Raw genomic sequence first — 9,834 nt, 5'->3', positions numbered from 1 at the left:
TGCTGATTTTCTGCCCCTGGGGCAGGGCTCGATGATCTTCCGAGGTCCCTTCCAGCCCTAACATCTGTGAAATCTATAACAAAAGAAAATGCCCTTGTTTTTTTAATTTGCAATAGCATTTAGGGACTGGGTGTTAGCTGTGCTGACAAACTGTTGGCATATTCCACATCTGCCCTAAGGCAATAAGCCAGCAAAACTACTGCATTGCTGTAGTGCAGGTAAGGCCCTGGTAGCAAACGGGAAGGACCAGATTTCCACATGCCACCTTCTCTTTGGGGCACACTAGCCTGTTCTGTTGTCCCCCCAAGCGCCTCCCCTTGCAACCATAGCTCTGTTTCACAACCGTTAAGCTTTGCAAGGTCAACTGCATTAGGATGCTTTGCCACTTCCTTCACAACCCAATAGGGGCTGGCCTGGCCCTGCATTGATATTTCCTTCTTAATAACTGACTGTCTTTGGAGAATTTATTTTTCCTTGATAACCACTCTGCTGCTCTCTTATCCCATGAATGCAAAGCCCAGGTACTCTTGGAAGATTGCTATGGCAACCCATTCTAGTTCCTCAAGAACCAGGCTGTAATTTGAGATGGATTAAAAAAAATAAATATAAAAAGGAGTGAAGAGACCACCAGATAGTCATGTAATATAAATAATGGACAAAGCACATGAAATGCTAAATGAAAGGGGAATATACAAATAGTTGTGCCTTGCCTTTTCCACACAGAAATTGGATTGTAGATTGAATTTTAGTTTAGTTCGCAATTACGATGTTGCAAAAATGCCATCTCCTCCAAGCAGGATATAAATCCTTTTGTTTAATTCACTGCTACGTTAATGACCACTGCAGTCACAATCTGTGCTAAGGCTGTGACTCAATTTCCTGTCCCCACCAGGATGCATATTGTGCATCCTCACTTGATAACTGATATTACTGGCTGCTTCATTATTCTCATTCTCCTTATTGCAAGGGTCCAAGACTAAGGGAGTGGGATGAGCAGTGAATGCAAAGTGGAGTTTATTTTTATTTCTATGAAAAGGTGGTTCAGGAGCTCAGTGAAACGGCATGAGGACTACAGCACACAGAAGGGCAAAAAATGGGAATTTCTGGGCTGTAGAAATGCTTTGTGATGTAGAGGTGACAGATAACTAAGAAATGGGTTAGTTTATAGAAGGGATAAGAATAAACCAGAACCAAGATCCAGACACCTGTGGTTTGGGGGGTTAGCTTGCACTTGGCTCCGAACTGTAACTCGCTTTTCTCTCCGCAAAGGACCAGCTGCAACTCCATGCGCCTTGATCAACAGGTCCTAGACCAGCAACTGATGAAACTCTACCCTTCGTGCATTGATTCATCAGTGCCATAATACAGGACCAATCATAGCCCTTCTCTTTGCAGGCAAAGGAAGTTGCTTGTGGTCATATTTCTAGTGGTGTGGAAAGGGGATTTGCTGCCTCCAACCCCCATTACCAAAGAGAACCCCTTCCCCCCCCCGCTCCAGAAACGCACAAATGCCGTATAGGAGATTCAGCGCAAGGCTCAATTTGCCCACACACGAACCCACTTTCCCGCTGCCTTGAATGGACCAGGATGGTTGTTTCCTAACTTATCTTTCCTAACAGCCTTCAAGCTTTCTACGACATGCTGTGCTGCCTGTGCCCCTGGACCTCCTGCCCACATTCTGCTTTTTAGACAATTGAGAGAAAACCCGTGTTCCTTGCCTCACTTTGCAGCTCCCCAGACCAGCTCCTTCATTACTTCGATGTTTTCTGGTGCATCCAAGGACACCATGCTGCTTACAAGCAGGCTATGATAATCATCCATGTCAGGATGACAGTTGCAACTAATTAGCTAAGCCGGTTTTCCTACTCCTAATTGCTATTTTAACAGCAAATATATATGATTTACATGCACGTTATATTTTCAGACATTTTGGGTTAATTCATTATAGCAGAAATCACAAAAAACACATTATTAGGGTGGGTACTGCATAGGGCAATGGTGAACTTTCCTGTTATGATTCATATTTTTTCTCTCTCTTGAGATTTTTATATCTCCATGGAAGGACCCTCTGGCAAAGAGAAAACGAAGAATGGAATAAACAAAAATATATCAAGGGCGTTTTAATAGGAAAAAAAATCGGCAACCTCTATAAAGGGGTCTTCCTAACATTTGCAGTGGAAGTAGCGATTCTGGACATCCTGCAAAAGATTTCAGAAGTTTGGCAAAAATTTTTTTTCTGCTTTGGGAAAAATAAAAGCAAAACTTAGTCGGTTGCACAGCTTTATATGGTGGAAAGACATCTATGGCAAGGGGTAATTTTTGTAAATGGAAAGTGTTGATTTTCCTAGTTACGCGAGCGGTGTACCCATGGAAACTATGTCAGAAGTAACTCCCATTCAAAAGATAGTTACCTTTAGCTTGTGAGAACAAGAAATTTTCAAAACCTAAGACTTGGATCACACAAGAAGTACATCTATGCTAGTTAGAGGTGTGATTTTTTGCAAAGTATAAACAGTTATATATCAATATAAATATATCTTATATCAACCTTGTTTCTTCCTTCCCATACAGGGATTGCTGTGCTGCTACAAAGTATATTACAGACATTATTTTCATAATTGGTTAAACTCTTGGTAGACTATACCAACTATAATGAAAGCAGTTCCAAGTCCGACAAATTGATGCGTTCAGACATGAACATAATTCATTCATTCTCATTGGAACTGGCACGTAACCTCCATTAAGCTCGTTGATAAAAACACCCTTAGACAGATGGCGAGAGATGGCATCCTGCAAAGCTGTAGCTCCGAACATGAACTGGGCTACAAACTGCTCACTCCATGCCGAAAGGAAAACTTTGTTCATATTCATGTTCGAGTTTTAACCCTATTTGAAGCAGCACTTTTAGCGTATAAATTTGCTAAGTGCATCTCTCTCGACAAGGAGTAACTTTTACACACACAATAAATGCTTGCCCACATTTACAGAATAAGCCTATCCTTTGACTTCCAGTTTTAAAATAAATTAAAATCTACATATTCATTGACTAGTTTGTAGACTGAGGTAATTATCTGTCTTACAGTAAAAGAATTGCTTCACAGAGAACTTGTAAAAGCAAAGCATACCTCTCTCCATTAAATCTCAGTGATTTAGTGGTTTAAAAAAAGATAAAAGTGAAGAATTAAATTACCATTGGGACTTTTTTCCCCCCTTAAAACAGTTGGGAGAAACTAACCCAAAATTTATGATGAAATAATCTTCAGCACATATTTGCAAGGCATGGGAACAACTTTTTTTTAAAGGGATCTTTCATAAAAAGTGGTAGCTATAAAACACAGTCAATATAAACACTCATTTCATAAGCTTAGTTGCAGACAGTCGGCTGCAAGATCTTCCTAAAAGGTGGAAAATTATTTTTCATACATTAAAAATCTACTCATAAGTCCCACAAATTAAGACAGATTTGTATATTCTTTGTCACAATTGGGAATGAAAAGTGCTCAATTGAATACACTCTTCGGTGAGAAATGAGATTTTTTTTTTAATTTAAAAAAAGAGAATACATCTGGACTGAATTCATGGTACAAAATAAATTTGGAGGCAAGTGCCACTTTATACACAGACATGTTAATTTGCTGAACTCCTTTAACTCAACAGAATACATGGAGAGGAACTTTCATTATCATTAGTTTAGTGCCAAGCTGTGGAGCCCATTAGCAAAAGGAAAAAAAAAGAAATCTAGCGATCACAAAGTGTTAGCTTGACGGTGCTAAGAAACCGAAGAGTTGTTGTCCACGGATGAGGTACTTAGGCTGTCTCTATATTACACGTCCTGCTGTCACATTAACTGTGGTGGCAGTGCTCCTGTGGCCAGGTCCCCTGTGTAGTGGATTCAGCTCTGCAATACGGAAGAGTATTTGTCCTACTGGCATTATGCCGGCTCCAGCCACACCAGGAGTTTTGCTACATCTATAGAATGAGATAATTTCACATCTGGAAGTGAAGCCAGATAATCTAAACCCATGAGGGAGTGGTATCTAGAAGTGAAATCTCTAATCTTTGGTCTGTCAAATGAGGTTGGGCATTTGCCAGCAGAGGTGTAATGGAGCAGCTCCAGCACTCAAGGTGGTGCCAACAGTGGCTTACTTTATGTTCCCCGCTCCCTTCCCACCCCACCGAAGGCAGTACTTAGGACCACGGCCAACCCGTTCCTGTTATGCTGCTGTTTGCCAGTAGTGCCCAGACAGAGAACACTGGCATATTTCATATGCTAAGGGTCTTGTCAGACCTTACCCCATAAGCTGAACAAATGGTAAGTGGCTTATTGCTGTTCAGCTTTGTGGAGCAGTCGCAAGGTAAGGTGAAAAACCAAGTCATGCCTGACCAACTTGATTGTCTTCTATGATGAGATGACTGGCTCTGTGGATGCAAGGAGACTGGTGGATATGGTCTACCTTGACTTCAGCAAGGCTTTTGATACGGTCTCCCACCACATTCTCCCAGGCAAGCTAAGGAAGTACGGGCTAGGTGGATGGAAAACTGAGTGGAGCACTGGGCTCAGAGAGTAGCAATCAATGGCTCAATGTCTAGTTGGCAGCTGGGATCAAGTGGAGTGCCCCAGGGGTCAGTCCCATGGCCAGATTGGTTCAATGTCTTCATCAATGACCCAGAAGATGGCATAGAGTACACCCTCAGCAAGTCTGCAGGTAACACCAAGCTGAGGAGAGGAGTAGATATGCTGGAGGGTAGGGTTAGGATTCAAAGTAACCTAGACAAATTGGAGGATTGGGCTAAAATGCATCTCATGAGGTTCAACAAGGACAAAGTCCTGCACTTAGGATGGACCAATCCCTTGCACCGGGACAGGCTGGGGGCTGACTGGCTGGGCGGCAGCTCTGCAGAAAAGATCCTGGGGGTTACAGTGGACAATAAGCTGAATATGAACCAGCAGTGCATCCTTGTTGCCAAGAAGGCTAATGGCATCCTGGGCTGCATCAGTAGGAGTGCTGCCAGCAGGTCAAGGGAAGTGATTATTCAGCACCAGTGAGGTCACATCTGGAGTACTGTGTCCAGCTTTGGGCCCCACACTATGGAAAGGATGTGGCCAAATTGGACAGAGTCCAGCAGAGGGCAACAAAAATGGTTTGGGGGCTGGGGAACATGACTTATGAGGAGAGGCTGAGAACTGGGCTTATTTAGTCTAGAGAAGAGGAGACTTAATAGCAATTGTCAACTACCTAAAGCAGAGTTCAAGAGAGGATGGAGCTAAACTGTTCTCAGTGGTGGCAGATGACACAGCAAGGAGTAATGGCCTCGGGTTGCAGCAAGGGAAGTTTAGGTTAGATATTAGGAAGAACTTTCTCATTAGGAGGGTAGTAAAGCACTAGAACAGGTTACCCAGAGAGGTGGTGGACTCTTCAGCCTTGCAGGTTTTCAAGACCTGGCTAGACAGTCTTGGCTGGGATGATCCAGTTGGGGATGGTCCAGCTTTGAGCAGGGGGTTGGACTAGATTTGACCACCTGAGTTCCCTTCCAGCCCTAATTTTCTGTGATTCTATGAAAAGCTGCTCCAACTGCCTCTCACCAAACACAACTGTGACTTGTTGCTACAGACTCAGTGAGCAGGGCAGGACTAGGAGCTCGGGGAAAGACCGACTCGCTGCTCCCACTGGGCAGAGCAAGTGCTGCAGCCCTGGGGCGCCTGGCAGATGCTGTGCTTGCTACTGCTGCTCAGACCAGCTCTGCACCCCGTGGGAGAACAAGCCGGTCTGAGTGAGTGAGGGTTGGAGGGCACTGCCTCCCCGCTGCCACTCGCACTGGCTCTGCTCCCAGTGTGAGTGGTGATGGGGAGATGGTGCCCCCCCACCCTGGACTGGCTCACTTTAATCCCACCAGGAACAGAGACAGCGTGGGTGGTGGTGGCAGGCACCGTGGCTGCCAGGCGCCCCAGGGCTGTGGTGTTCGCTCTGCTGGACATCCCTGGGGAGCAAAGCAGTGTGACCAGCCCCACTGTGCCACAGCATCCCTGCTCACCCACTGCCTCCTGGGATGCTGAAGGACTTCAGGACTGTGTGGAAAAGATGTGGACAGTGGCCACAAGCTAATGGAACAGGAGCAAAATTAGGTGGATTAGAGAGAGAATCTTGCCCTGGAGTGGCATAATGTTAGCCAAATAAAAAGTGCTTTAAACTACTTAAAAGGTGCTAAAATGCAGCCACAGTCCAGGGGTTAAAAGCTCCAGAGCTTTTGTTCTTCTTCCACTAAGAGCAGTGACCCAAGGCTGCTGCCCAGGACCCTCTTGCTCAGTTATATCATTGCTCTACTGTCTCTCCCCCATCACCACTCAACAGTCATGGGGGAAAGTGCAGCCAAACAAAGAAATGCCTAAACTATTTCAGGGCACTGGGCAGCCACAATACATGATTTTGCCAGAACTAAGAGCTTCTCTGTTTTTAAAGTTGTTCCAGGGGAAAAAAAAAAAAAACCCCAATAGCCCAGGCAGAATTTTGTATGAATTTCCACAATACCTAAACTTACAGCGGTGATACTGCGGTTTGAGGTACTGGACTGTCATTAGCTAACTACCTCTCCCCAGGGAAAAACATGCTGGTAGTTTCAAGGACCATTGTGTCGTTCTTAGGTGGGCTGGAAGAAACACAGTCCCTCTCCAAAAAAGGCACAGCACTTAAAGGAGATAAAAGGTGAAAGATAAAGGAAGGCGATAAAGAAGACTCCTACTTGCATTGTAAGCGATGAAGAACTGAGGCGCACACAGATGTGTTGACTTGTTCAGAGCCTGTGGCAAAGCCAGGAACTTGTGGTTCAGGCCAGACCTAGCATGCCTGAACCACAAGACTGTCCTGGCCCTGTCCCTCTTCTTATAATCCCAAAGGGCTGATTTCCATAGGAAGGAAATGCAGGTGTTTCTCATAAGACCACACAGCTGAATGATAGAGATGAGATGGATCTGACTGAGTATGGCTACTCATACCGCATGAAGTGTTTACAGCTTTGGAAAGGCTGTTAGAAGTGAATTTAATGCCAGTTGAAGAGGCCGGATTGATAGCATTACAATCCAGTCTTCAATAAATCCGCAGAGCAGACAAAAAGCACCAGAAATTATTGACAGAGTTCTTGCTACCCTGTGAAACAAGTCCTTAAATGCAGGGGTCAGCTCTAGAGACAAGGCAAAATTCATCTCCACGGCAAGTCAATTCATGCTTGGCCTCTTGTGCAATCCTTGATGGATTTTGAGAACCTGGTTTTGGAAACTAAATAGTAAGAAACCTAGGTTTCATATAGCAACTTGTTAACAAATAACAAGAGACCTTTATGGCATCATTTCCCCCTTCCCTTGTGCAAATAGGCAAACCGAGACATGAGGAAAGGAAGTAATTTGTCCAGTACCAGCCAAACAGGACACCTGCATTAGTAGAAACCTGGTTTCACTCCAATAGACCAATAACTTTCCCATGGATCTCCATATTTGTTTCTGACTAACCTTCAGGGGAATAAGAAAGCTTGAAGCTCATATACAGTAAAGTAGGTTGTGCCTATTATTTAGCTTACATCCTGCAAGGAGTCTCCCTGCTTTACACCCCTTTTGAGGGTTGCCTCAAACATCAACCAATGCAGGAGAAACCAAAGGCTTAAGACTGCAGAGAATAACCTAACACATCTTTTTTCCCCCCATTCACTGTGGAGCAAGTGAACACAAATACTATCCCATCAAGCTTTTCAATAACCTTGCTGTGCTGTCAGTAAATCTTCACTGCCTATGACATTTCACCCTGGAAGATTTGATAGCGACACTTTTGACTAGTTTTATGCCCATCTAGACTGCACAGTATTATAGCACAGGAGAAAGGCTTGCGTCATGACAAACTTTCATGATTATGAGCAATATCTAGGCAATAGACTTTTCCTTTATGGATCTACTCTGGGAACTGTCAAGAAATCCTTCTAGTTCAAGCTAGGTAGTTTTGATCACCCTTTAAAGTGTCTTAAAAAGTCCAATTTCTTTGTCAAGGTTCTGAGAGAGGGGCAGGGTGGGGAGGGAGAGGAGGCAATTTCGCAAGAAATACACTATTAGTCCAAAACCCATCAGTCATTATTATGAGACAAGCCTTGAGAATAGGACGGCTGAAGTCTATTAACTGCTTACAAGATTGATAACATGGTAAAATGTAAAGGGAACTGTACATTTCCAATCAGTTTGTCGATCTTTTAAACTTCTTGTAACACCACTGATTGTAGAAAGGGCAGAGGTGATGTGAATGGGCAGAGGTTTCATTTACAAGCTGTATTTTGCATTTATGATCCCATAACCAAAGAGAAAGATAACTATATATTTGTATGTTCAAGTGAGTGGCAGCACCTATGTAGTCAGCTCTGGAATTCGTCTTTTCATTAGTCAGGAAACTGCTACATGAAATGTCTGACCATTCCTAGACATACCTAGTAAACCCAAAATATAATATTCCTTCAAATTAAAACAACCGCCCCCCGAAAAAAACCCCACAAAAAAACCTGCTGTTTTGTTAAGATGGGCTCTAGAGGGCTTGTCATCTTCCATAAACCTATCCTAAACCCAGTTCTGAGATGAAGCCAACTTAAGAATATAGTGGCACTTCCATAATCCAGAGTAGTTTAATTGAATTTCTCTTTGCTTTTCATGCAATCACAGCTAGAAGTATTTATTCTGCTCTTGGCATTTAATCACTAAAAGATGTGGACAAAGAGAGATATCAGAAAATTAATGAAGAAATGGAGAAAATGTCTGCTGAGAAAGGTTAAGAACCAAGGGCAAAATCTTGGCCCCACTGATGTCAGTCATGAAGCAGACAAACTAAAGAAAAGGAGGTAGAAATAGGATGACTAAAAGGAAAGTTTAGATTACAAGTGAATCACACCGGGCTCTATTAAACTATAGAAATTAACAATATTCTAGCATTAAAAACTAGACTGCACAAAGGAGTCCAAAAAAGACAAGATTTTAACATCAGGTTTAAATGGCACAACAAGTTTTTCTTTGCATCAGGAAGTGAGAATGCAGCACTCACTGGCCCCTGCTACACGTTACATATATTATGCAATAAACTGGTTAATGGCACAATAAATTTAGACTGGCCACATGTACAAAGTAATTTTCACACGATAAAAATAACTATCCAGCTATAAAAAGAGCCAATCAGATACAAATTAGTGCTTGAAAATGTCTAACAACTCTATAGCTGGTTTCTATCCAGCTTACATTGGAACAGAGCCCATTATTGCTAGCGATATGAGAACCATTCAGATTTACAAATAGTAAGAGGCTAGGTTTCGTGGTTAAGGCACTGCAGTACTGGTTTCATCTCATCTTTCCTACTGACGGCAACATCTCAGAATAAAATTTTCCTGTTGCTCCCTCCCTACCCACCCAAATAAAACTGTGGGCATAACTATTAGGGCTGTGTGAAGCTTCAGTCCACGATTCGATCTGGTGGAGATTCCGCCCGATTCGGTGGCCCAAATCTGAATAAGAGGACCCTTTAATCTCTCCAAATTGATTTGGAGAAATTCAGACATAGACACAGCTTTATGTTTTTGCTACATACCTCTAGTTATAGTTTCATAGTTTCATAGATTTAGGGTCGGAAGGGACCTAGTAGATCTTCTAGCCCGCCCCCCCGCCAGGGCAGGAGAACAACAAAACCCCAAAAAGAGAAACGGGACTCAAATGAGTCCAGCCAGGTAGGCATCCAGCCTCTTCTTAAAGACCCCCAGGGTAGGGGCCAGCACCACTTCCCTTGGAAGTTGGTTCCAGCTCCTAGCCGCCCTAACTGTGAAGTA

The sequence above is a fragment of the Gavialis gangeticus genome, unplaced genomic scaffold (genome assembly GCF_001723915.1).
Source record: "Gavialis gangeticus isolate Ggan-Ray unplaced genomic scaffold, GavGan_comp1, whole genome shotgun sequence".
Classification (NCBI taxonomy): domain Eukaryota; kingdom Metazoa; phylum Chordata; order Crocodylia; family Gavialidae; genus Gavialis; species Gavialis gangeticus.
The sequence above is the reverse complement of the archived record's forward strand: the minus strand, read 5'-3'. Positions refer to the sequence as shown.